The 25,804-nt window shown below is 43.9% G+C and overlaps 1 protein-coding gene across 5 annotated transcripts in view; it reads right to left on the bottom strand.

Moving 5' to 3' along the window:
• NCK2 (NCK adaptor protein 2) overlaps nucleotides 1-25,804 on the bottom strand; it is a 164,108-nt gene that overhangs the window by 64,031 nt on the left and 74,273 nt on the right. The window contains exon 1 of one of the 5 annotated variants that reach the window (XM_048856943.2): nucleotides 2,054-2,455. The exons of the other annotated variants lie outside the window; for them this stretch is intronic. The gene's annotated coding sequence lies outside the window, so the exon portion shown is untranslated. Of the gene's footprint in view, nucleotides 1-2,053; nucleotides 2,456-25,804 lie in introns of those variants that run through there. 5 annotated transcript variants of the gene reach the window in all.

A 25,804-nucleotide genomic window follows, 5' to 3' on the forward strand; every position in this document is an offset into this window, starting at 1 on the left:
TGACAACTCTAAAACATTACCAAGGGATTCCTCTAAATCAGGGAGTTCCCAGCAGCCTTGTTAGGGCAGTTTTGATCTTTTTGTGCTATCAGAACAGTGAAAGAGGAAGGGAACCATGGTCCAGGATCTGGCATTAGATGTTAAAAAAGGTAGCTGTCCTAATGTAGAATTGGCCAAAATGTCAAGTCATGTTCAGAATGAGACCATTGCATTATATGGCTTTATAAAGATGCAGAGAAGGCAAGCCTACAACCACTATAATGACTTGCCCACATAGGACATGATTCAACAAGGTATTTAAGCTTGTACCTAACTTTGAGTATGTGAGTTGTCCCACTGAAGTCAATGGAACTACTCATGCACTTGAAGTTAAGCATGTGCTTAAAAATCTTGTTGAAATGGATTTACGTAAGTGAAAAAGAAGAGGGAGGGAAAAGGAATACAGCACAGAAAGATATAAAACTGCACTACTGGGGGGCACAAAAAAGTGGAAAATTAGTTTTAGAAGAAAGAGGAGCTGCACTTTTCAGAAAGGGTCAAAGAGGACACAAGTGGCACTTCTACATTCATAAGTTTAATTATTACAAACGTTTGATAGACTGGGATGAGGAACTAAAGTTAATTACAGTAACATCCGTAGTCTATGTCACTAAACTGGGAATAAGGAAATCTGGATTCTCTTAGGGCTGATCTACACTAGAAAATTAGAGCGACCCAAAAAATCCACATCTCTGAGCAACGTAGTAAAGACAAGCTAAGTCCCAGTGTAGAAAGCGCTCTTGGGGAGGTGGATTACATATACTGATGGGAGAATCGTTCCCATCGGCATAGATAGTTTCTACATTGAAGTGAAACAGTGGCGCAGCTGCAGTGCTGCAACTGTGTTGCTGTAGAATTTCTAGCCTAGATAAACTCTTAATCTCGGCAACACACTATATTTAAGCAAGTCAGTCTCTCTGGGTGAAATCTTGTCCCCACTGAAAACAACAAGATTTTTGCCAATGACTTCAGTAGAGCCAGGTTTTTAGTGTTTGTCTCGATATTCCGATTTGTACCTCACAAGGGAGCTGAGAGAGGGAGGTTATTTACCAGTGACTGGGCAGCGGGGAAGGAGTGGAGGGACACACGTGGTGAGCAACGGCAGGGGGCTGAGTGAGGAGGAGGGGAGGAAGGAGTGGAGGGACACATGTAGCGAGCGACGGGCAGGGGCGCTGAGTGGGGAGGAGGGGAAAAGGAGAGGAGGGACGCACAAGGCAAGCGGTGGCAGGGGGGCCAAGCGAGGAGGAGAGAGGAAGGGGAGATGGGGCATATGCAACGAATGGTGGGGGGGTGGGGCGAGTGGGTGTGGAGTGTGGGCAGGGCCATGGGCAGAAGAGGCAGGATGGGGAGCTAGCCGTCTTGAGGGGAAGCTTCACCCGCTGCCCATGGGAGGGGATGACTGCCAGACGCGTGACCACATGGAACTTTGGTTTGTGGATATACCGACTGAGGTGTGTGAGGTCTAGAATTGGCTTCCATCCTCCCTTCTTCTTGGTAACCAAGAAGTAATTAGAGTACACCCTGTGCCCTGTAGATGCATGGGGATTGGCTTCACCGCCCTGCTCGGTATAAGGGAATCCACCTCCAGAACAATGTTACTGTCGTGGGAGTGGTTCCCAGAGTAGAATCTGGGTAAGGAATATTTTAGAGGCAGTGCCATAAATCCAATGGTGTAGCCGCGTCAAAAACATTGAGGACCCACTTGTCTGTTGTGATCGAGTGCCAGGTTGGCAAGGAGAGTTGGAGGAGGCCCCCCATCTGGGACAGTGGATTGAGGTGTTGGGTTGTGAAGTGGTTGATGGCTCTCTAGTGGTGGTCAGAAATACCGTTTATGAGCTGACTGAGGCTGATGTGTGGAGGGTTGCAGTGGAGTGATAGGTGGGTGGGCTCTGTGGGTTTTATCCTGTTTCTGTGGGGGCTCATAGGTGTGCTTCTGGTAGAATTGAGAGGTTCTGTAACAACGTGTGGAAGATGGACGATAATACTTGCGTTTTGGTGCCAACGTAAAATATACCTAAGGTCCATAATGTGTCCCTGGTGTCCTTTAGTGAGTGTAGAGACTCGTCCGTCTTTTGATTGAAAAGGTGTGATTTACTGAAGGAAAGATCTTCAGTTGCGTTTTGAACTTCCCTGGGGAAACCTGAGGAGTGCAGCCAAGATTCCCTCCTCATGATGATTCCAGTGGCCAAAGTATGCAAGGATGTACCTGTAGCATCAACTGCTTCCTGCAGTATAGACCTTGCAAGTAATTTGCCTTCCTTTAGAGCAGCCAGATTTCAGTATGATCTTGTTTAGGCCGCTTGTCAAGGAACTTGGGCATCTGCTCATAATGTAAGAAATCATATTTGGCAATTGAGGCCAAATAGTTCAAGATCTGGAATTGCAGTCCAGCTGAAGAGAAGATTTTTTGGCCCATAAGGTCCAATCTATTATCAGGTGGAGTAGAGAGTGGATGCTGCTGTTCCCCTTGCTCCGTAGTAGCCTGAAGAACTAGGGAGTTAGGCAAGAGTAGGAGAATAGGAATTCAGACTGCTTAGTTTGGACATGATACCATTTCTCCACCCCTTTTGAGGTGGGAGCACATGTGGCAGGGGTGTGCCACACTGTTCGTGTCAGTTGGAAATGTCCTCGTTGGCTACTCTAGTTGCTACCGATGAATGTAAAATGTCTAATATGTGGCACTATTTATCCTGCACCTCCTCTAGTGGTATTTCTAGAGTGTGGGCTATTCTACGCAGCAGCTCCTGAAATTGGTGATAATTGTCTTTTAGCGAGCAGGGTGTTGACACCTTGGGCTTGTTCGGGGACAATGATCAGGATCCTTCCAGCTCTGAGGATACCAACGGGTATAGGCTGATCGGGGCATCATCCAATCCTAGTTCTGAGTGTGTTCTCAGTAAGAGGCAGAGTGTCGGCACTGGGGATTCCCCCTGTACTGAACGGGATGGTACTGATGGTGAATATTGGGCCCATGAGTTCCAATATGGCCAACCCTGGCTGATCCTGCTGTTGTACTTGTGGTGCCAAGGAGCCGGATACTAATGTCCTCATTTGTGAGAAGAGAGGGTATTGTCACGGTGTTGGCTGGACTTTATGATGGCTTTGCCTCCGGAGAGGGGGTAGCAGCTTAAATGGAGTGACCGATTCCCTCTGCTTCTGAGAAGGAATCAGAGTCCAACAACTCTGGCTGTGTGGACGGAGAGGGTGGTACTGTATGGACACGTCCCGCTGGCAGCAAATCCGGTGCCAGGGACTGAGATTTCAGTGTAGGATGTCGTACCTGTGCCTGTGGAGACTGTCCCAGTTGCAGCACAAACCGCTCGAGCGGTTCTGCATTAGTGCTGAGTCTACTTTGAGTCCAGGTGACTGAAATTGCAGCTGGTGCTGCAGTCAGTAAAGTCACTTGCATCGGTACCCACAGTGTCCCAGACACCGACTGTGTTGGCTGCAAACGTTGTGGGTCTGAACTGTGGACCAATGCATCGGGAAAACATCGAGATTTCTTATCGCCTTTGTGAGCCCTTGAAATGCCCTTCTTGGTCAGTAGTCCTCTCTTGGGCATGGAGCAAGACGTATTGCCATACTTCCATGCATGCTTCTGTGGCTCATGGCTAGGCCCCAATGTGGGATCCGTAGCACTGGTACCAGCAGAGTTGGACGGTGTCTCCACAGTAGGAGGTGCACTCTTGGATTATTCTGGTTGGTGTACGGGGGGGATCCCCCAGCCAGAGTCCAACTGTGGCCCCTCAGTGACCTCCAGGAAGTGCTTTTTTAAACGGAAGACTCTGCCTTCCCATGTATGGGCTGGGAAGGAGAGGCAGAATGTGCACCTGGAAGTAGGGTAGGCTTCCCCCAAACAGAAGAGACAGTGTTGGGGCTCGTCGTTGAGGAAGAACAAGCAAGGACAGGAAGAGCAGATCTTGAATTCTGGCCTCTTCTACATACTCCAGTACCCAGACCAGGGTTCTGTGGGGAGGGAGAGAAGAAAAACGCCAAAGTGGCATCTGTTTGCAAATTTAAAAAAAAAAAACAAGAAAGTGTTTAAAATAAAACAAGGAAGTGCTTAGTAGAAGGGGAACTATAGGAGCAATGTCCCCAGTCCAGAGAACCTGTAGAACTTTCAGAAACAAGAAATCCCACAAATTCTTTCAGAAACAGCATAAGACTTAAAAATACTGAGCTAAGTGAGAAATACAATGATTTTCAGCAAAATATGTCACCAAGGACGAAAAGATAGCTGGAGCTCCAACTCAGACTATGCATGCAGTGAGAAGGAACTGGAGACGTGATCGGTCCGCCCTGCCCTTTATCACCTCAGGCGAAACCATGAGGTAGTGCAAGACTGATGGACACTACTTTCAAAAGCTCCGGCTTCGAGCAGATGCACATTATCCTCAGTGGAATACAACAGGGACCATCACTCGAAGAAGGAGGTAATTCTATTAATGTATGTGAGGTTTTCACATACTGAGAGGTGCTATATAACAGACTATAAATGAAAGAACTAAGATGGGGAGGTTGCATCTGGGGGAGAACCCAACCAGCAAAGTTTCAAGGGAATTAAACATCCATCCAAAGCATCAGTGTCCTTTGAAAATCTGCTATGTATATTATATATTTTTAAACAATCCAGTCAAGTGCAAAAGAGTCCAACAGCATGTTAATGAGACTCCCTCACACCAGGAAAATCTTTGGCTGGGACCTAAGTTCCCTGTAAACTGCATGGCCACGCTCAGGGAGCCCAACTGGCCAGGGGAGGGGCTCCAATCCTGCAGGCCCAGTCCTGGAACTGCCACAGTGTCACACATCACCACCATATTGGGGCACATAAAATTCATTCTGCACATGTGTGGGAAAAATTAGAGGGAACACTGGCTGTGACAACTGCTTTCTGGCCTCTTTATACTGCTAAAGCAACACAAAGGGGCTGGATCAAAGTAAAGAATCTGGCCCCTGATCACCTTATGGCTGGTTGATGTACCAGGGGTGGGGGTGTCAAATGAACTCACTTTCTAGAAGACTTCAATGAAGCACATGTTTGGAAATGCTTATTTAACTAAAAAAATACCTGCAAACACAGCTGTCAATTTATGCACGGAATTTAGCCGTTTCTCACCATGTGAATATTAAGGATGCTTTACTTTGCAATATGGGTTCAGCTTTGTTTTTAGCTTTATTAGTGCAACAGATGGGTGGTTATTTGTTTTTCTTACATATGTTACTCCAACTAGAGTTTCCATAAAATATTCCCCATGTTCACAGACATTCTGCATACTAGCTATGACAGAGATCAGGCTGCCCCAGTCTCCACTCCCTCCCCCCAGACGGCTGGCTTTCCCTAGAATGCTATATTCTAAGCTAATTTTTATTGTATTTGCCACAACTTCATAACTTGCTATTACACTTCATTAAGCCATAGACTACTTGTAGTCTACGAAGTACATATTTAAAAAAAAAAAAATCTTGTTCACCAGGGAGGGATTTTTGGAGCTCATTCGTCTCTAGTTGTAGCTTTTGTAAATAAGTTAAACATTTTAGCAGTTTTAAAAATAAAGCATTTTAATGGCTCTACTAAGCCTCACCTACATCTCATCTATGACAATATTGGAAATATGTTTACCACACTCCTACATTTCAATCAAACTGGAAGTTCGAAGACAGAATCCTTGCAACTGGGTCAAAGACCTGAGTTCGAGTCAGTTATTGAACACAGTCAGATTCTAACTATCATACAATTTTTAGCAGAGTTTTAATGGGGTTCTGACTCAGTTATAATAGCAGTGTAGACAGGAGCTTAGAATCAGTGTTGTAAAGGAAAGATAGATTACTTGCTGGGAATGGAGGTTATTCAAATATATTTCCTCTACAAACCCATACTATTTGACATGCAATGTGTGTTTCTGGATATTAACCAGCAGCTGAAGTAGAAATGAATGAGAGAATGAGGACTGCCTGACTAAAGAAAGACTAATCTCATCATCAAACTGAGATGGTAATACTGAAAAGTTGCTCCAAATTGCCACTTTGCAAATTTCACCAATGGAATTATTGAGACAAGCTGTGAAAACTTTCAACTCTCTGGTCTTGGGAGAAAGACTGAAGTTGACTAGGCTAAAGAGGGTGGTAAAAACATGGAGTAGGGGTGATCTTTGGAGACCTGCTGAGAAAAAAGTAAGCTTGATTTTTTTCTTTTCACAACTATAAAACTAGGGATGCGTCCTCATTTGGTAAGAATTGACTGAAAAATGGTTTACATTACTGTTTGAAGTTTTGTTAATCTTCTTGGGACACATAAAAGAAACTATTACTAAAAAGTGAAGGATTCAACTAGCAAAAAACATTGTCTGTTTTGTAAACTGGATAAATTTCAAGACACCTTGGTCTTAATTTCCCAACTAACACCATACGTACAGTACTTAACTGATATGGAGGCTCTTACGTGTTACAAAAATATACATATACATTCAGTGAATGTGTTACTGCAGTTATTTATAGTTATGCTTGGAAAATAAAATCTGACATTTGAGAGCAATTAGGACTATGCTGATTAGGGCAGCATTTCTCAAACAATCTGAGCACGCCACTCCAGAAAACTGAAACCAATCATGCCCCCTAATACTCCACCACATGTTGTTAAAGGCCTACTTATCTCAATATATACATGTCCGGTGCCCACTCAGTTACTCCTTCATGACCCACAGCACGTGGGTGAAACTTCATGCCTTGGGCAAATGCTAGATGGCAAAATCATTCTCTCCACAACACTGTCATATTAAGCAGTTGTGCTCATGGTGCAGTCTTATTCCCATTAGGAAGAGTATCTAAAGAGCTGATTTATTACCTGAATCTAACTCTCTCAAGTATTGAACCACACACACACAAAGGGAAATTCAGCCAGTGTATATTTACAGTTTTTGACATAAAATAAGGAAAAAATTGGTGTACCTCTTCAGATGATTCTGAGTTTGTCTCAGTTTTAGGGTTCACTTGAATACAAAACACAAAGGGTGAAACCCCACATGAACAGAAACTTGAAGAATTCATACAAAAACTTGTTAAAAAATACAGTATTTCATGCAGCTCTAGTTATTTAAAAAAAAACAGTGTCAGAGGTTCTTGTCAAATACCTCTGGTCACCAATAAAAAAAAAAATGACAAAAGAAAAAAGCAGATCTGAAGTCTTCATTTCACAGAACAAAACCAGTTTTAATCAGTGAGGCCCAAACAAACAAAAAAGGATACTTCTATAGAAACTTCAACAAAAAGATCTCAAAGTACTTTATTATCCAACACACATCTGCAAATTTAGCAACTAAGTTTTACAGACGTGGAAGCCGAGGTTCAGAGATCTTAAGTGACCTGCCTAAGGGAACAATGACTCAGTGACAGAACCCAGACTATCTGACTCTTTGTCCTGTGCTTTAAAACTAGACCACTAGTTCCCAGCCCTTGCTAGTGCTCAACAGATAGGTTCCATGATAACCCTCTTTTCTGGCTGCTTCTAAAGGTTTTAAGGCTCTTCATTACAAAGCACAACCTGTACAAGCACATTTATCAATAGTCTGAAAAAGTAGGTGAACAGTTTTCAAACAATACAACAAAATTTGCAGATGTCACAAAAATTTAGATTAGTTAAGATGAGAAACTTCTGAAAGGGACAATTGTGGGACCTGACAAAACTTGATGATTATATAGCATAAAGAGAGACAAAATTCAGTGAAGACAAGTGCAAGGTAATACACACTGGCAAGAAAGCTCTAAAACGACTCCTGCACATTGAGTTCTACATTAACTGTAACTATTCAGCAAAAGACCCAGATATTACTGTGGTCAACCTAACATCTTCTAAATGGCAAACTGGTCTCCCCTCTCCCACATCCGCTCTCCTCCCCCCCCCAAAGCACAAAAAAGTTAAGATGTGTAAAAACAGGATCAAAGCTATTGATAAAAATAGCTATTTTATACTGATAAAACATAAAAAATTGGTCATTATACAAGAAGGATAGTATGTCCTGAACTTGAACATTGTGTACAGTCCTAGTCACCCCATCTCAAAATTGATACAGCAAAAATACAAAGAGAGCACTAGCAATGAAAATTGTTAGAAGCATGGGGGGAGTGGAATTCCATATGAAGAGATATTGAAAAGATATCAGGATTATTTACTTTAGAGGGCAGACTAATAAAAAAGGATTTTTTAGAATATGCAAACCAATTGTGAAGGCAAATCAAGCAGTCCTATTTACCTTTTCTCATATTACAAGAACGTTTCTGTGGATAATGGACTCAAACCTGCAAGATGCTAGACACTGTGACCTTGATTCAGTGAAACACTTCAACACTTTATGCAATGTGTACGTAGTCTCTTTGACGTCAATGGGACTACTCATGGCCTTAGAGTTAAGCGTGTATTAAAGTACACTGATGAATTGTGGTTGGAGTCCTCATCACATTGCAAGATGAAGCCCAACAGAGTTATAGTGAATAGGTTAAAAATGTATAATTGATATAAATGCTCATGCTCCAGGATATAAATCAACTACTTACAGTCTAGAATTAGGAAGAAGTTTCCCTACTAGCAGGGAATTATGTAATTGTCTCTTATGGAGGTTTTATCTCTTTCTCTGAAGTATACAGTACTAGTTATTGTTGAGTGGCTGGACTGGCCTGATTCAGTAGGGCAATTTCTATGTTCCCATATTCCTACCAGGCAATTATAATGAATTACTGTAGCGGCCGCAGAGATATGTAATTACAAGTGAAAGCACAGGTGGTCCATAAGAGAGTCTCCATGAGTCTACACTATTAATAAGTTTGAGAATTTCTGCAATAAAACAATGCCCTAAACCAGGGTGTATTCAATTCTACTGGGTACAGTATGTTCTCTAATAAAACGGGCAGAACACTAGCTTACCAAACTAATTAATTGGGAATCAAGATTCTGAGACAATGAATGATGATTACTTAGGATAAATATCCAAGAAAGATTATAGACAATACAGTACATTTTTTCCATTTTCCACTTACAATTAAGGAACTTTTGTCCTTCAGGTATTAATTCTTGATGTAACAAAGATATCTTTAAGGGATAAATAAGTAAGTAAAACAAATAATGTACTAAAACAACAATCATATGAGAGCATCAAATTCAGAGCTTTTGTAAATGGAGTACTTAAGACTTGAGACTTAACTTGAGACTTAAGTTTTAAGTGAAAGAATTGAGATGTGAACATCTAACAACATATTCACATGACTGGACCATTAAAACCACGGAAACACCTATTTAGGAAAAAGAGAGAGAATAGGTTGGGCCTAGGGGTGGGACTCTACATCAAAGATGGCATTACCTGCTTTAGAATTACTGACCCTTCAGAAAGACAGGACCTGGAATGCTTATTATTGTAATAACCCACAAAATTACAAGATGGTGGGGGTCTGCTATAAACCAACAAATCATATGAGGGACCAGGATGACCAGTTCCTTAAACTTCCATCTATAATGTGAAGAAACAAAAATTGTGTTATTATGGGGGATTTTACCTGAGGGACATTTGCTGGAGGTCTCATGCTGCCACTAGCAAAAAATCCCTGGACTTCCTAAAAATGAATGATAACTTTCAAGCACAAGAAGTACTGCAACCAACTCTGTATTAGACCTTCTTAGAATCATAGAATATCAGGGTTGGAAGGGACCTCAGGAGGTCATCTAGTCCAACCCCCTACTCAAAGCAGGGCCAATCACCAATTTTTGCCCCAGATCCCTAAATGGCCCCCTCAAGTTTCTTCTGATGGATAAAGATGAACTGATCACTGAATTAAAAACCGTAGTTGGCTAGGTGCAAACAATGAATTAATTCCATCTGAAATGTGCAAATAGAATATAGTCCCAGCCAGTAATATATACAGTTGGAGCTTTAAAAAGGCTAATTTTCCAAAGCAGAAAACAATCATGAGCAAAACTGAATGTCAGGAAAATTTTAAACATAAAAATTTGAGTAACTGGCAATTAAAAATGCTTTACTAGATGCCCTCTCCCTTCCCGCTCCCCCCAGAAAAAAAGCCACTCACACAACACTATTCCCCAATCATGAAAAGAGACTTCTTTGGTTCAACATACTAGTAAAGAGAGGAAGTAAAAACATGAATAAAAAGGAGGCTAGGAAATATCAATGAACAATCTATGGCTAGTAGGGTTAAGGACAATAAAAAGGAATTTTTTAAATATATTGGGAGGAAATGAAATTCTAGCAATGGTATCGGTCCAATACTAGATAGGATGGTAAAAATGTTGATGATGATGTAGCAAAAGGCAGAAGTATTGAATAAATACTTATATTCTATATTTGGAAAGAAACAATTATATATTCTTATCCTACAGTGATAATGAAATATTTTTTAGTTCATCAGTAACTATGGAGGGATGTTAAATGGCAACTACTACAGTGAAGCATTTTTAAATCTAAACGACCACATAACTTTCACCCCACAAGTACTAAAAGAATTCACCAAGTTGCTCTCTGAGCCATTCATGTTGATTTTTAATAAATCTTTGAACACTGGGCAAATTCCAGAGGACTGTGGAAAAAGTAATGTCATGCCAATATTTAAAAATGGTAAACAGGATGGCCTTGGTTATAGGATGATTAACATGCTATCGATCCCCGGTAGAATCATGGAAAGGCTGATATTGGACATAATCAGTGAAGATTTAAAGGATGATAACCTAATTAATGCCGAGTAATATTGTTCTATGAAAACTTGGCCTTGTCAGATAATCCTGATATTTTTGATGACGTCACAAATCTGATTGATAAAGACAAGTGTGCTGACATACAGGACTTTCTTAAGGTGTTTGACTTAGTCCTACATGACATTCTGATTTAAAAAAATTTGGACTAGACAAAAATCATTGTAGCCCATAGTAAATGGATTAAAAACTGGTTAAGTGATAGATCACAAAAATTAACTGTTAAATTAGGAATAGGTATTTAATGTGAGAGTTTCTAGTGGGTTCCTGCTATTCAATATCTTAATCAATCTGGAAGAAAATATAAAATAACTGGTAAAATTAGCAGATGACACAAAGATAAGTGGAGAGGTTAAGTTATGATGGCGACAGGTCAGTGGTACAGGCTGACTCAAGGTGAGCTCATTTGAACAATATGCATTTTAATTCAGCCAATATGAAAGATCATACACACATCTATGAACAAAGAATGCATACTCTCACGATGGGGGACTGTTATCTTCGAATGCAGTGACACAAATGAGATAGGCAGTCTAGAAATAAGGTGCAATTTCTTTTTCTTAAATTGTGAGGTTAATTAACCATTGGAAAAAACTTACCTAGGGATGTCATGGATTCTCCATCATTTTACATCTTTAAATGAAGACTAGATATCTTTCTAAAGCTATGCTATAGCTGAAACAGAAGTTATGGGCTTGATGTGGCGATTACTGGATGAAGTTCCTTGGCTGTGCAATGCAGCAGGTCAGACTAAAAGATCAGAATCATAGGACTGGAAGGGACCTCGAGAGGTCATCTAGTCCAGTCCCCTGCACTCATGGCAGGACTAAGTACTATCTAGACCATCCCTGACAGGTGTTTGTCCAACCTGCTCTTAAAAATCTCCAATGATGGAGATTCCACAACTTCTCTAGGCAATTTATTCCAGTGCTTAACCACCTTGACCGTTAGGAAGTTTTTCCTAATGTCCAACCTAAACCTCCCTTGCTGCAATTTAAGCCCATTGCTTTTTGTCCTATCCTCAGAGGTTAAGAACAATTTTTCTCCCTCCTCGTAACAACCTTTTATGTACTTCAAAACTGTTATGTCCTCTCTCAGCCTTCTCTTTTCCAGACTAAACAAACCCAATTTTTTCAATCTTCCCTCACAGATCATGTTTTCTAGACCTTTAATAATTTTTGTTGCTCTTCTCTAGACTTTCTCCAATTTGTCCACATCTTTCCTGAAATGTGGGGCCCAGAACTGGACACAGTACTCCAGTTGAGGCCTACTCAGCGAGTAGAAGTAGAGCAGAAGAATTACTTTTCATGTCTTGCTTACAACACTCCTGCTAATACATCCCTGAATGATGTTCACTTTTTTTTGCAACAGTGTTACACTGTTGACTCATATTAAGCTTGTGGTCCACTATTGGCCCCAGATCCCTTTCTGCAGTACTCCTTCCTAGGCAGTCATTTCCCATTTTGTATGTGTGCAACTGATTGTTCCTTCCTAAGTGTAGTACTTTGCATTTGTCCTTATTGAATTTCATCCTATTTACCTCAGACCATTTCTCCAGTTTGTCCAGATCATTTTGAATTTTAATCCTATCCTCCAAAGCACTTGCAACCCCTCCCAGCTTGGTATCATCTGCAAACTTTGTAAGTATACTCTCTATGCCATTATCTAAATCACTGATGAAGATATTGAACAGAACCGGACCCCGAACCTGCACGACCCCACTCATTGTGCGCTTCCAACATGACTATGAACCACTGATACTCTCTGGGAACGGTTTTCCAACCAGTTATGTGCCCACCTTATAGTAGCTCCATCGAGACTGCATTTCCCTAGTTTGTTTATGAGGTCATGCAAGACAGAATCAAAAGCTTTACTAAAGTCAAGATATACCACGTCTCCCGCTTTCTCCCTATCCACAAGGCTTGTTACCCTGTCAAAGAAAGCTATCAGGTTGGTTTGACAAGATTTGTTCTTGACAAATCCATGCTGATTGTTACTTATCACCTTATTATCTTCGAGATGTTTGCAAACTGATTGCTTAATTATTTGCTCCGTTATCTTTTGGGGTACAGAAGTTAAGCTGAATGGTCTGTAATTCCCCAGGTTGTCCCTATTTCCCTTTTTATAGATTGGCACTCAATTTGCCCTTTTCCAGTCTTCCGGAATCTCTCCAGTCTTCCATGACTTTTCAAAGATAATCGCTAATGGCTCAGATATCTCCTCAGCCAGCTCCTTGAGTATTCTAGGATTAATTTCATCAGGCCCTGGTGACTTGAAGACATCTAACTTGTCTAAGTAATTTTTAACTTGTTCTTTCCCTATTTTAGCCTCTGATCCTTCCTAATTTTCACTGACATTCACTATGTTAGACGTCCAATCACCACCAACGTTCTTGGTGAAAACCAAAACAAAGAAGTCATTAAGCACTTCTGCCATTTCCATCTCCCTCCCCATCACCACCCCATTGAGTAATGAGCCTACCCTGTCCTTGTTCTTCTTCTTGCTTCTAATGTATCCAGATCACCTTCTGGACTTAAAAATCTATTAATCTATGCATACCCAATCATTTTCTTATTCATTACAAGACAGTTTATATTACAGAAAGGTGGTTTTTTTCTTTTTTAAAACTTACTTGTACTAGCCTGTATGTTTCGAGAGATGTTCCCTCACTTTTTACGTGCTTGGCTTAACAAAAAGCATGTGAAGATAATCTTTTCTATCACATAACTGATATTAAATAATCATTGACATGTCACTTTTCTCTTCTGGATTTGTCCTCACAATTACTGATCAACTGAGACTCAGGCCATTTAAAGATATTCTATTTAATGCTACCAGAAAAACTATTTCAGACATTGTTTCTTCTTTGATGATTTTCAATTGCTTTTCATAGCATTGTTGCTAGTGGTTTTGTTTTTTAAACGGATGCTTTATGACAACTGTAACCATTACCTGCTTTTCTCTCGAGCACTGCAATATATCTGATACCAAAATCTCTAGTGCAACTACAGCCTCCCTATAGTACTCGCATCCTGTGTTACAAAACAACTGCAAACAGGAAACCTCAGTTCTACTTTTGAGACAACGAATTTCTTTGTAGCTCCATTAGAGCACAGAAATTAAGTTTGTTTTGTACCCTACTAGTGGTTTAACAGTCTTTAACGGATATAAAATTGGAAAAGCAATAAAAAAAATTAGTGAACTTGGCTCTGTTCGGCTCATTTAATAAGGTTAGTTTACTTTAATGCAGACAATAGCCCTTCTGCACTGTACAATTAAAAGTTTGTGTGTGTGTATATATATAGTGAAACATAGACATAAGCTGTCCACGTGGACATATGCAGTACACTAGACATATACTATGCAAAAGGTACTGCAGAATTGTGCAGCACCACACCAGAAAGTACTCTCTCTCTCTCTCTCCTGTCCCCTGCCCAGCACACTCATTACAATACAACTTATGTTATTAAAATTTATATTGGATTTAATTCATTTACTTTCTCCACAGAGTTTCAGTGTGCCACCGATTTTTGCACTGCAATGTGTAACTGCATTGTATAAGTTGTCAGCCATGGAACCGGAGGTTTTCACAACTGAGCAGTTGGGGTTTTTGATACCCAGAAACACCTGGACTGCATTTTGTGTGGTTGGGGGTTTTTTTTGTTTTGTTTATGGCACCCAGCAGGCAGTGAAGGCTTCTATACTTGAGAGGATGTATCTCCCATTTTCCTTCCTCTTTCGGGTAGGGCTGGAGGTGACTTAATTTAAGGGGTGAATTGGGGGGTTGAATTTCTTGTTTTCCACCCACCACTGCAACTAGCTCCACATTGTACCCACCCCAATATCTGCCATTATTTTAATAAATTAGCATATTAACTAGATGTTTATTCTAAAATGATCAGCAGTATAACAGTTAATGTTGACATTTATATAATCCTGCTGTACATAATACAATCCTGCTTGAGCTCCATCCCTTCCCCTCCCCTCGTGGAGTCTCCCCAGGCAGCTGTAGTAGACCCAAACTTGGATCCCACATGCTCTTAAGGCTGGCTGGTTCAGGACAACATCAAGTTATTTCAAGCTCTGGTCTTCTAGACACATTCTTGGGATGCAGATCCTGTATCCAGCATCCCTTCCTGAGATATATGACTCCACAATTCAACTGGCTCGGCCCTGAAAACAGTGCTAGCCCACCCCAGTAGCAACTGCATGCTTCCCAGAGTTCCACCGAAGCTAAAAACCCTATGGATTAGTGGTTCACCCTTCAGAGAGTATGTAAAAAATCAAGGGGGACACAGACTTTGCAAAGAAATGTCTAAATACTTTACTCACCGGACAAAACACAAAAGATATAGAATATATCTACAGAAAAACAACAAAACCCCTGCACACAAAACCCTTTCTCCAGTGTCCTCAGAGCTCTATGAATCCTCTGGATTCTGATCAGCCCTTTCAGGGTTCCAAGACATTTCCCTCTCCTCCTGCCCTGGTATCTTCTTCAAATGGCCAGTGAGACGACTTCCATTTTTATAAAGTTTCAACCCCTTCTCTCATGTGAAAGTAGCTTCAGTGGCTTCAGGTGATTTGCTGTTTGATTAAAGCCCACTTACAGACCAGACTAGTTAAACTGGTTTTCCTGCGCAGCAGCAGCTTGTTGTTCTGGGGTGCTTCCATCTGGATGCAAGACCATCCAAGTTAATGACTCGATTGCTCTCCACTGTTAGCTCTTTACAAGTGTACACAGCCACTGCTGACACCACCTTGATAGCTCAGATCAATATGAAGATTAAAAAGCAAAGGGAAGGCACAGAACATGTTACAACCAAAATGGCATTTCCAGACTGACAGACACACAGACATACACTAATCCAAAACACATACATCATTATACTTCAGAGTTAACAACTGAGATGAATGGATGTAACGCTTCTCTCAGAACTATTGTTTTAGGTTGTTACTTTTCAAAAGGTGAACTATCTTTTTCACCTTAGGGACTGGAGTTCACCCCCGCCCTCCAGTTTTAAAAACCTTGAAGTTTAGATTATGAAGAAAAGGTATGTGAGATACTTTACAAATTGGATAATGATTAGACAATTTTGGTGGTGGCATAATCACAGTATAAAGAGCCTAATATATAATTCAGCCTACGAACGTTAGAGATATACAGCTGTTCTTGGGTGCATATTTTAATTAAGGTACATAGAATGTATTGGATCTTTTTCTTGAGTTCACTAATTCCACGGTAGGCTCAGAGATTAGACAGGAGATATCACAGTGGTGCTCTACCCAAGCTCTGCCCCACATCTCAGAATTTCCCGCCTCAAAGCAAAAACGTTTGCATGATTAAGGAATCTAAGCTGTTGCCTTCTTGTCTCCAAAGTCCTAGGAAATTCAAACTGCCCTATAACTACCTCAGAACAAAGCTTCAAATAATATATAAAATCAAAACATATAGAATACACTTAGAAAGGAGACTGGAAGCATACTGTCTCACATACCTCAGCCCTAACAGGCTCAATGGCACGTCTACTGGGCCACAAAGGAGGAGGAGGGGGAGAGGTCAGAGCTAGGACTGTGAGAGGGACAAGTTTAAAAATCTAATGTCAAGTGAAGACAGAGGGGAGTATGGATACTGAGTTCCAGGTAACTACCATTCAAGTTTCACACCACGGTTCTTTAATTGACCAGTGGTGTGACCAAGAAAGTTGCAGGAAAAAGATAAGGCAATCTGAAGAGCAATCAGAAAAGATGACGATGGCTAGTCTGAGAGCCAGAGGAATGAGGTAAGATTGTAATCCAGCAATATAACTGCTCCTAAAGCACAGAGTCACGTACCACCAAAATTCAACTCTCGAAGCCCTATGTTACTAGACCACCTATTTCCATCCTCTAAGCCAATGTTTTTCAAACTGTGGGTCGCGACCCACTACTGGGTCGTGGCATGTAAGACACTGGGTCACCTTGTTCTGGTCAGCACTGCCAACTGGGATGTTAAAAGTCCCGTTGGTAATGCTGTCCAACTAAGGCAGGCTAGTGCCTATCTTTTCCTACATTGTGTTGTGCCCCAGAAGTGGCCAGCAGTGAATCTGGGATCTAGGCAGGGGGGCCATGGGGCTTGGAGCATTGCCCCTGGATCCGCACTCCCATTGGCCACAACAAGGGGTGGTGCCTGTGCGCCTCTACCTAGGAGCCAGACCTGCTGCTGGCCGCTTCTGGGGCACAGCACAGTCCGCAGTGCACCCGGGCTACACCACTGACTGGGAGCCACCGGAGGTAAGCCCGTGCCTGTGACCCAATCCCCTGCCCCAGCCCTGAGCCCCTTAAACCTGGAACCCCTTCCTGCACCCCAAACCCCTCATCCCCAGCCCCAGCCCAGAGCCCTGACCCCCTGCCTCAGCCCTGAGGCCCCTCCCAACCCGGAACCCCTTCCTGCACCCCAAAATCCTCATTCCTGGCCCAACCCCAGAGATTGCATCCCCAGCCCAGACCCCCTCCCGTACACCAATCCCCTGCCCCAGCCCAGAGCTCCCTCCCACACCTTGAACCCCTCATTCCCAGCCCCACCTCACAGCCCTCACCCCCCGAACCCCAACTCTCTGCCCCAGCTCTGAGCCCCTCCCACACCCCAAACCCCTCATCCCCAGCTCCACTGGGTCGTGAGCATCAACAATTTTCTTCAACTGGGTCCCCAGAAAAAAAGTCTGAAAACCACTGCTCTAAGCAAGTTCATACTAAGACTGACTCAAAAAGATTATAAATATAGAAATATAGAAAAAATGCGGCTTACTACACATACAGCCCCAAACCTAACTAAAAGTGCATATTAGTAATAGTGTCATGAACATAACTGAACAGGAATCACTACTAAAGGAAGTTGAATATTTTTAAAAGAAACACCCCTCACTGTCTGTATATGATCCCGAACGAAGAATATAAAATGACCACACAAAGTCCGACCAATGGTCCATCTGGCCCAGTAATCCATCTTCCAACAGTGGCCAACGCCAGATGCTTCAGTGGGAATGACCAGAACAAGGCACCATATCCACCCTGTCATCCAGTCCCAGCTTCTAGCAGTCAGATGTTTAGGGACACCCAGAGCATGGGGTTGCATCCCCAACCATCATGGCTAATAGCCACTGATGGACCTATCCTCCATGAACTTATCTAATTCTTCTTTCACCCCCATTATACTTTTGGCCTTCACAACATCCCCTGGCAACAACTTCCACAGGTTAACTGTGCACTGTGTGAAACCTAAACCTGCTACCTATTAATTTCACTTGGCAGAGACAATGTGTAACTGTTGATGGGGAGGAGGGGGGAGAAGAAGGGGCTTCGTGGGCTGTAGCATGGCCACACAGTCACTGCACCTTCTTCAGTGCAATGCAGAGCAACTTCCTAGCACCTCACAGCTCAGAGCCAGCTCCTTGCCCCCCCGGCCAGCCCCACCTTTGGCCACAGGCTCTGGCCTTTAGCTGCAGGCTCTATTCCTGGCTCGGTGATTGATTCTGTGAGCTTGAACAAGGCAGCTGGGCCCAGTTCTCAGAGCTGCAGGTGCAGCCCCTGCACACACACACACATACATGCCTGAACAGCTGCATGAGGTTAAATGCAAGGACACCACCGCTCTATAACGGGGGATCCCCACCTCCTTCCCAGTGGTGCAGTGCGGTTTGTAAAGCAATTTGAGACCCTCAGAGAAACACTGCATGAGCAGGGCAAGCTAATCACTGCTCGAGGGAGACATGCCCTGTGAGCCAGCCTCGGAGACCATCCATGCTGCACTGAGACTGCCTAGATTTCTGTCAGCCTGGGGGTAGCTCTAAGTGCCCTTTGCTCCTCCCCAGATAGCTTGGGCTGTCCAGAGCGGGCTGAGCCCCGTGCCTGCCTGTGTCCCTCAGCCCCCACATCTAGAAGCACATGCAGGAGGCCACCCTACCTGGCTGCTGCTTTCTGTGTGGAATGGCAGGCAGCACTGCCAGCCCACGATGGCATTGGTGCCACTGGCAGGAAAGGAAAGGAGCCAGGCTACACTGGACCTGTCACCGCACTCTCCGGGTGCTGGGGTTCAATATCATCACCTCCTTCTCCTCTCTGTCAGATCCCAGCAACCTCTACAGGTTCCCCAGGGCCCTCGTGCACAATGCCTCCTTAACCCCATCCAGCCCACGCTGCAGCCAGGAGACAGGAAGCAGCTGGGTTATGTTAGTGGCCAGCAGCAGCCAAGAGGCATTAGCTGCCTTTTGGCACTGTGCAGGTGGGAAGGGGAGCTGCTTCCAGCAGGGGTGGGGTGGGGGGAGGTGGTGAGAAGAATGAGCTTTGCAAAGACACAGGCTAGAGGCAGCGCCTGGGCAAGGCAAAGGGAATAAGTGCAGCATTCCTCACTAGATGGTTCTGACGTTTTGGTGTAAACCCTGGCAGAAATTGTGGGGGGGGACACACATGACCCCACCTCCCATCCCCCCATGTTGCCTCTGTCATTCGGTGACCCCTGATTTGTGTGTTACGTGAAGGGGTAAATGACACTTCCTTATTTACTTTCTTCACACCATTCATGATTTTACAGACCTCTATCTTCTCCCTCCCCCTCCCCAATCTTCTCTGTTCCAAGCTGAACATTCCCAGTCTTTTTAATCTCTCCTCCTATGGAAGCTGTTCCATACCCTTAATCAATTTGTTTCCCTTCTCTGTACTTTTCCCAATTCTAATGCTTCTTTTTTGGGACAGGGTGACCAAAACTGCATGCAGTGTCGAAGGTGGGATGTACAATGGATTTATATAATGGCATTAGGATATTTTCTGTCCTTTTATCTATCCCTTTTCTAATGGGTCCTAACATTGTGTTAGTTTTTTTGACTGCTACTGCACATTAAGAAGGTGTTTTCAGAGAACTCGTCAAGAGGACTCCAAGTTCTTTTTCTTGAGTGGTAACAGCTAATTTAGACTCCATCATTCTGTATATATAGGTGGGAGCATGTTTTCCAATGTGCATTACTTTGCATTTATCAACAATCAATTTCATCTGCCTTCACCCAGTTTTGTGAGATCCCTCTGTAACTCTTCAGTCTCCTTTCTACAAAATTCCTCAACATAGTTAAGTCCAGTTTTCAAAATTTACCCCTTCTTCCAAATCAATTAGGAATATGTTGAACAGCACAGATACCTGTGAGACCCCACTATTTACCTCTCTCCACTGTGAAAACTAACCTAGCCTTTGTTTTCTATCTTTTAACCAGTTAATGATCCATGAGAGGACCTTCTCTCTTATCCCATGAATCTTTACTCTGCTAAAGAGCCTTTGGTGAGGGACCTAGTCAAAGTCTTTCTGAATGTCCATGTACACTACATCCAGTGGATCACTCTTATCCACATGCTTGTTGCCACTCTCAAAGAATTCTAATAAATTGGCGAGGCACAATTTCCCTTACAAAATGGACTCTTCCCCAACACACTGTGTTCATCTATTTGTCTGATAATTCTGTTCTTTGCCATAGCTTCAACCAATTTGCCTGTCACTGAAGTTAGGCTTACCAGTCTGTAATTGCCAGAATCACCGCTAGAGCCCTTTAAAAAAAAAAAATCAGCATCAGATTAGCTATATGCCAGTCATCTGGTACAGAGGCTGATTCAAGCGATAGGTTATGTACCACACACAGTAGTTCTGCAATTTCATATTTTAGTTTATTCTGAAATCTTGGTGAATACCATCTGGTCCTGGTGATTTATTACTGGTTAATTTACCAATTTGTTTCAAAACTCCTCTACTGACACCTCAGTTTGGGACAGTTCCTCACATATGTTATCCAAAAAGAATGGCTCAGGTCATGGGAATATCCCTCACATCCTATGCAGTGAAGACCAATGCAAATAATTTATTTAGCTTCTCCACAACACTCTTGTCTTCCCTGAGCACTTCTTTAGCACCTTGGTCATCCAGTGGCCTCACTAGTTGTTTGGCAGGCTTCCTGCATCTGAGGTACTTAAAGTTTTGGTGTTAGTTTTTCAGTTTTTCTTTCTAGTTGCTCTTCAAATTGTCTTTTGGCCTGCCTAATTGTATTTTTACACTTGAAATCAGTCTTGAGAATTCAGCGTACTTTAAAGCACACACATCTTTTTCCCACCTAGAGATGACTTAGGTAAAATTAAACGTATCTGGAAAACTTACAGAAAATTATCTGACTTCTGTGAACTGCTCAGTAAACGCAGAATGTTAACTGCATTGCTAAAGGAGATCCAGAACATTCTACAGCTTAACCAGATAATGGACAAAATGCATGGCTCTCTCTTGAAATGTTTTCTCATTACAATGCCACAAACTCTGAACAGTGAGAGGACTAGTATCCTGCACAGATCACTGCTTCCAGTACTTATTTATGGGCATTGTTTATTTACCATATTTATGGACTCTGTTTATAAAATCTGAATTTAGAAATCTCTGAACTATTTTTTATCCAGATTTTTGTTTGTTTTTACTTCAAATGTGATTACAGTTGGAAAAGCTACAATATAAAAATAGCACTGTTACTCAACAGATCTGGTTCTGTGTGTATTTTACAAATATATCTACTGACTTCAGTGACAAAAATTACTACTGCTAATAGTACAGAGTTAATCCAGCTAGGCGAGAGTGAGACAGTTTCTATTCCAGCTTGGACATCATCATCTATATGAAGCATGAGTGGATGGGGTGGAATTGTGACATGCCATGGTCTAAAATGCCAGTATATGTAGACAAAATCCAGTTCCACATTTCACTTACATCTGTTATCTTCGTGGATCTTAGGGTATGTCTACACTAAGGAATAAGGTCGAATTTATAGAAGTTGTTTTTTTAGAAATCGGTTTTATATAGTTGAGTGTGTGTGTCCCCACAGAAAATGCTCTAAGTGCATTAAGTGCATTAACTCGGCGGAGTGCTTACACAGTACCAAGGCTAGAGTCGACTTCCGGAGTGTTGCACTGTGGATAGCTATCCCACAGTTCCCGCAGTCTCTGCTGCCCATTGGAATTCTGGGTTGAGATCCCAATGCCTGATGGGGCTAAAACATTGTCGCGGGTGGTTCTGGGTACATATTGTCAGGCCCCCCTTCCCTCCCTCCCTCCATGAAAGCAAGGGCAGACAATCATTTCACGCCTTTTTTCCTGAGTTACCTGTGCAGACGCCATACCACGGCAAGCATGGAGCCCGCTCAGGTAACCGTCACCGTATGTCTCCTGAGTGCTGGCAGACGCGGTACGGCATTGCTGCACAGTAGCAGCAACCTATTGCCTTCTGGCAGCAGACGGTGCAATACGACTGGTAGCCATCCTCGTCATGTCCGAGGTGCTCCTGGCCACGTCAGCTGGGAGCGCCTGGGCAGACATGGGCGCAGGGACTAAATCTGGAGTGACTTCACCAGGTCATTCTCTTTACTCCTGCAGTCAGTCCTATTGAACCGTCTTATGGTGAGCGGGCAGGCGATACGGACTGCTAGCAGTCGTACTGTACCATCTTCTGCCGAGCAGCCATGAGATGTGGATGGCATGCAGTCCTTCTGCACCGTCTGCTGCCAGCCAAAGATGTAAAAGATAGATGGAGTGGATCAAAACAAGAAATAGACCAGATTTGTTTTGTACTCATTTGCCTCCTCCCCCGTCTAGGGGACTCATTCCTCTAGGTCACACTGCAGTCACTCACAGAGAAGGTGCAGCAAGGTAAATCTAGCCATGTATCAATCAGAGGCCAGGCTAACCTCCTTGTTCCAATAAGAACAATAACTTAGGTGCACCATTTCTTATTGGAACCCTCCGTGAAGTCCTGCCTGAAATACTCCTTGATGTAAAGCCACCCCCTTTGTTGATTTTAGCTCCCTGAAGCCAACCCTGTAAGCCGTGTCGTCAGTCGCCCCTCCCTCCGTCAGAGCAACGGCAGACAATCATTCCGCGCCTTTTTTCTGTGCGGATGCCATACCAAGGCAAGCATGGAGGCCGCTCAGCTCACTTTGGCAATTAGGAGCACATTAAACACCACACGCATTATCCAGCAGTATATGCAGCACCAGAACCTGGCAAAGCGATACCGGGCGAGGAGGCGATGTCAGCGCGGTCACGTGAGTGATCAGGACATGGACACAGATTTCTCTGAAAGCATGGGCCCTGCCAATGCATGCATCATGGTGCTAATGGGGCAGGTTCATGCTGTGGAACGTCGATTCTGGGCTCGGGAAACAAGCACAGACTGGTGGGACCGCATAGTGTTGCAGGTCTGGGACGATTCCCAGTGGCTGCGAAACTTTCGCATGCGTAAGGGCACTTTCATGGAACTTTGTGACTTGCTTTCCCCTGCCCTGAGGCGCATGAATACCAAGATGAGAGCAGCCCTCACAGTTGAGAAGCGAGTGGCGATAGCCCTGTGGAAGCTTGCAACGCCAGACAGCTACCGGTCACTAGGGAATCAATTTGGAGTGGGCAAATCTACTGTGGGGGCTGCTGTGATACAAGTAGCCCACGCAATCAAAGATCTGCTGATATCAAGGGTAGTGACCCTGGGAAATGTGCAGGTCATAGTGGATGGCTTTGCTGCAATGGGATTCCCTAAATGTGGTGGGGCCATAGACGGAACCCATATCCCTATCTTGGCACCGGAGCACCAAGCCGCCGAGTACATAAACCGCAAGGGGTACTTTTCAATAGTGCTGCAAGCTCTGGTGGATCACAAGGGACGTTTCACCAACATCAACGTGGGATGGCCGGGAAAGGTACATGACGCTCGCATCTTCAGGAACTCTGGTCTGTTTCAAAAGCTGCAGGAAGGGACTTTATTCCCAGACCAGAAAATAACTGTTGGGGATGTTGAAATGCCTAAATGTATCCTTGGGGACCCAGCCTACCCCTTAATGCCATGGCTCATGAAGCCGTACACAAGCAGCCTGGACAGTAGTCAGGAGCTGTTCAACTACAGGCTGAGCAAGTACAGAATGGTGGTAGAATGTGCATTTGGACGTTTAAAGGCGCGCTGGCGCAGTTTACTGACTCGCTTAGACCTCAGCGAAACCAGTATTCCCACTGTTATTACTGCTTGCTGTGTGCTCCACAATATCTGTGAGAGTAAGGGGGAGACGTTTATGGAGGGGTGGGAGGTTGAGGCAAATCGCCTGGCTGCTGGTTACGTGCAGCCAGACACCAGGGTGGTTAAAAGAGCACAGGAGGGCACGGTACACATCAGAGAAGCTTTGAAAACCAGTTTCATGACTGGCCAGGCTACGGTGTGAAAGTTTTGTTTGTTCCTCCTTGATGAAACCCCCCCGCCCCTTGGTTCACTCTACTTCCCTGTAAGCTAACCACCCTCCCCTCCTCCCTTCGATCACCACTTGCAGAAGCAATAAAGTCATTGTTGCTTCACATTCATGCATTCTTTATTCATTCATCACACAAATAGGGGGATGACTACCAAGGTAGCCCAGGAGGAGTGGTAGAGGAGGGAAGGAAAATGCCACACAGCACTTTAAAAGTTTACAACTTTAAAATTTATTGAATGCCAGCCTTCTTTTTTTTGGGCAATCCTCTGTGGCGAAGTGGCTGGTTGGCCGGTGGCCCCCCCACTGCGTTCTTGGGCGTCTGGGTGTGGAGGCTATGGAACTTGGGGAGGACGGTTGGTTACACAGGGCCTGTAGTGGCAGTCTGTGCTCCAGCTGCCTTTGCTGCAGCTCAACCATACACTGGAGCATACTGGTTTGGTCCTCCAGCAGCCTCAGCATTGAATCCTGCCTCCTCTCATCACGCTGCCGCCACATTTGAGCTTCAGGCCTGTCTTCAGCCCGCCACTTACTCTCTTCAGCCCACCACCTCTCCTCCCGGTCATTTTGTGCTTTCCTGCACTCTGACATTATTTGCCTCCACGCATTCGTCTGTGCTCTGTCAGTGTGGGAGGACAGCATGAGCTCGGAGAACATTTCATCTCGAGTGTGTTTTTTTTCTTTCTAAGCTTCACTAGCCTCTGGGAAGGAGAAGATCCTGTGATCATTGAAACACATGCAGCTGGTGGAGAAAAAAAAAGGGACAGCGGTATTTAAAAAGACACATTTTATAAAACAGTGGTTACACTCTTTCAGGGTAAACCTTGCTGTTAACATTACATACATAGCACATGTGCTTTCGTTACAAGGTCGCATTTTGCCTCCCCCCACTGCGTGGCTACCCCCTCAACCCTCCCCCCTCCCTGTGGCTAACAGCGGGGAACATTTCTGTTTAGCCACAGGCAAACAGCCCAGCAGGAATGGGCTCCTTTGAGTGTCCCCTGAAGAAAAGCACTCTATTTCAACCAGGTGACCATGAATTATATCTCACGCTCCTGAGGATAACTCAGAGAGATAAAGAACGGATGTTGTTTGAACGCCAGCAAACATACACTGCAATGCTTTGTTGTACAATGATTCCCGAGTACGTGTTACTGGCTTGGAGTGGTAAAGTGTCCTACTATGAAGGACGCAAGAAGGCTGCCCTCCCCAGAAACCTTTTGCAAAGGCTTTGGGAGTACATCCAGGAGAGCCGCGAATGCCAGGGCAAAGTAATCCTTTCACATGCTTGCTTTTAAACCATGTATAGTATTTTCAAAGGTACACTCACCGGAGGTCCCTTCTCCGCCTGCTGGGTCCAGGAGGCAGCCTTGGGTGGGTTCGGGGGGTACTGGCTCCAGGTCCAGGGTGAGAAACAGTTCCTGGCTGTCGGGAAAACCGGTTTCTCCGCTTGCTTGCTGTGAGCTATCTACAACCTCATCATCATCATCTTCTTCTTCGTCCCCAAAACCTGCTTTCGTAGTGCCTCCATCTCCATTGAAGGAGTCAAACAACATGGCTGGGGTAGTGGTGGCTGAACCCCCTAAAATGGCATGCAGCTCATCATAGAAGCGGCATGTTTGGGGCTCTGACCCAGAGCAGCCGTTCGCCTCTCTGGTTTTCTGGCAGGCTTGCCTCAGCTCCTTCAGTTTCACGCTGCACTGCTTCGGGTCCCTGTTATGGCCTCTGTCCTTCATGCCCT

This window comes from Caretta caretta, chromosome 1, assembly GCF_965140235.1.
Source record: "Caretta caretta isolate rCarCar2 chromosome 1, rCarCar1.hap1, whole genome shotgun sequence".
NCBI lineage: Eukaryota > Metazoa > Chordata > Testudines > Cheloniidae > Caretta > Caretta caretta.